Genomic DNA, 3254 nt, shown 5'->3' with positions numbered 1-3254 from the left:
TCTCAACCCAGTGACATTGGTTCAAACATTATCTCTTTGGTAAGGGAGTTCCTGACCAAACTCTTCATACGACCTCCCACCAACCCACAGTGGAGCTGACATTTCTCAATGCATTGTAAGATGCTTTTCAAGTTTAAGTGGGTGTTCGAAGTGGGATTCCTACTCTTATGGCTTGCATGGGTTTGCAATGCTACTAATTTGAAGCAATGATTTTTGAACTATGAGAAAAAAACACAAATAATGCCCCATGCAATTGATAATATTGTCACTTGGAGAACATCAAGGCTCAACTAGGAGAGAAAGCTTTGGGCATGTTTATGAGGCATTTATTCCTCAGCAAGCTCCCTTGTATAATTGGTTAGTATGGCTTGCTCGATGGTGCTGTGTAAGCAGCAGTAGCCCCTCGGAGATGGCAGCTTCCTTTCTGTTTTGTTTGTCTGTTTTGTTTTGTTTTGTTTTACACTTTCAGGGTTGCTTAGGGTCGTACCAGGTTCCTAATATACATAGCTGCCTGGAGCCATGCTCTCTTTACTCGAAATTCTGATAAGACTCTATAAATCACTTCTTTATTAAGTCTTCCTCAAACTTCACAGATTGAGTGTGCCATTTATCTCTGGCTGGGATCCTGGTGTTGGTTGTTCAGTGAGAGTGGTTGGTTGATCGCATCGAGGTATTGGAGATAGACTGACGTTGATGATGGATCAAACCAACCTGGATGTGGTTACCCAGACAGCTGCACATTCTGCTTCCGGAGGGAAGACAGTGCACAGGAAACATGACACTCCCGTTTCCCTCCCTGGCTATTTCAGCTAATAGGCTGTTGGATTAGTCACTTTGCTAATGAGTAGTTTTATCCTGGCCCTCAATGAACCAGGCCAGACAGGGCCCTACAAACTCTTGAGAAACCTCCTGTAAAATTTTGCAGAGAACAGAGAGCTAAGAGCTGTTAGGGACCAGTGTTTATATACTGCAACTATATTTGGAAACTTAATTGTCTTTTTAAAAAATCTTAAGTTAGAAAAGTAAGGGTTTTATGATAAAAAATGTCCAAATAGTACACTCCATGGCCCGGCATGCTTAGTTTTCATTGGCCTCTAAGATTTTTATAGTTTACAAAAGCAAGGAAAGGAAAGACACCAGTGAGTTTCAACTAGGGGTGGTTGTGTCCCTCTGGGAATATTTGGCAATATCTGGAGACACTGTTGGCTGCTAGTATTGGAATGAAATGTCTATCGGCATCTACTGTATAGGCATCAGGGATGCTGCTAAACATAATATATAGGAGAGCTCCTTTTCAGCCCTAAACAAAGACTCATCTGACTCAAATGCCAGTAGTGCTGAAATTGAGGAACTTTTTTCTGCATGCAATTATAGCTCTATTAGTGAGGAAATTGGTGTGAAATAACGTCCATAACTTTGCAGTTTGAAAACCACACTCCCAGGCCTGCTTGCTTGGTGCTGGTCTGGGGACAGGCAGTGCTATAGTAGAGCAGAGGAAATCCAGACGGGTCGTTTCCATCTGTCCTGGGGGCTATCTCTACAACTCTGCCACACTTCCCCATTGGAAAAAAAAAAGAAAAGAAAACCACACTCCAATTAAGTAAGGTATCCCTGGCATCCTGATACCCCTTGGAAATCACTCAATACATGTCACTGTCTTGCGTTTTGATAATGGCAAGTTTATTACAGTGCATAATAGATGTTTTCCAAAATAGAAACCAGGCCACTTGGTTGGATGGAATAAAATAATTTTGGAGCACATGGCTTCTGTTCTTTTTTTTTTTAAACATCTCTAATCAAGAGCATTTTCCCTTCAGACCTTCAGGGCTTCAACTAAAAAGAGGCTAGCCTAGTTCAGAGTTTGAGCGAGACAAGAATAGTTAGAATTAGCATATGAACTATTAGCAACTGCAATGGAGCTCTGAGATCTGGTGCTATTTGGGTAGAATTTTACCAGACATGAAGGTCTCAAATATCTTGTCTTCTTTTTATCCAAAATAGTTCTGGCTTGAACCTGAGGTTCCCAAGGTGTCTTTGAGTAAGAAGGCAAAAATCTGTTCTGGGAATTGACTACTGTACCCTAACCCCCAACTATTAAGGTTTACTGGTGAAAGAGGAGGCCAGGAAATTATATTAATTATCGTGTCTGTCATAAGGCACAAGGTGTGCTTGTAAAACTCCCTTGTGTTAAGTTCACTCTGTGTGGGAGGGGTAGGTTCAGGAGGAATCAACAGAGACACTGAAAGGCTCTGAAATCCCTTTATGGAAAAGAAAAATCAGCCTAGTATTAAAACTAATGAAGACGCTGGAAAAGAGTGCATGGAATCTCTGTAAAGTCAGATACAGAAAAACTACTTAAGGTCAGTGTCCGAGATGGAGAAAAAACATGTGGCCAGGTAGAAAGAAATGCCAATGTTTCCAAGTTAAGCATCCCAAGGGGAGCCTGCATTGCTTGGAAAAACTGATCTTATACAAAGGTGCAGCTTCAATACTGTTTTTTTTTTTTTTTTTTTGAGTCTGTTAGGAGAATTGGTTCATGGGCCTTACCAGTCTAGGAGAGTTGGAAAGAGCAATAGACAATCTGACTACATTTCTGCTGCTCTCCAAAGGAATGTTCCCAGAAGCTGGACTTTGTCTGCTTGGGGTGACAATGCTAAAACGAAAAGCCCAGATAGGCTCAAGATGCAGGAATCTATCCAGGTTGTCTAAGTGATGGATAAATAGTGAACAAAATTTGCTGCCGAAGTTGTGCAGTTTGGCTTTCGTGGACCATCCAAGTCCAAGTTGCCTGCCGGGTGAAGGTGCTGGGTAGGGACCGCCATCAAGGCTGACACCAGGTATCTGGCTTTCCAAAATGGGCTCTCCCACGGACACTTAGAGATCATCCCCATTGCCGAGGTTGGGAGGCTCCGTCAGAATATGGAGGTGCTTCGGGCTCATCATATTTCAGGTACATTAGATCCTCCAGCCACTAGATAATGTGGAGTTAAACATGCCTTCCTTGTGGAACCTAGGATCTGAGGACTATGCAATATATGGGTTATCCTCACCAGAGAGATGGTGACAAAGGTGAGGACTAAGACAGCAGACAGTATTGAACTGATGTTTGAAAGCAAGGGAGAAAATCAAGAGGAGAAAAAGAATTAATTATGGTAGGAATAATTCTAACATGAGTACTTCCCTAAGAATACGGCGATTAACACCTACTTCTAAATTACAAGCAAGAAACTGCTAGGAGCTTTGCGGTATAGATT

General features: G+C 42.0%; 1 non-coding gene across 1 annotated transcript; it reads left to right on the top strand.

The window, feature by feature from the left end:
• Positions 1–1418: 1418 nt before the first annotated feature.
• LOC120099465 (small nucleolar RNA SNORA55) lies at positions 1419–1556 on the top strand. The gene has a single exon (XR_005498639.1). It is a non-coding gene; the product is annotated as a small nucleolar RNA SNORA55 (small nucleolar RNA).
• Positions 1557–3254: the final 1698 nt, after the last annotated feature.

Source organism: Rattus norvegicus, chromosome X, assembly GCF_036323735.1.
Source record: "Rattus norvegicus strain BN/NHsdMcwi chromosome X, GRCr8, whole genome shotgun sequence".
Classification (NCBI taxonomy): domain Eukaryota; kingdom Metazoa; phylum Chordata; class Mammalia; order Rodentia; family Muridae; genus Rattus; species Rattus norvegicus.
Note: the sequence above shows the minus strand (reverse complement) of the source record. Positions and strands in the feature narration are given on the sequence as shown.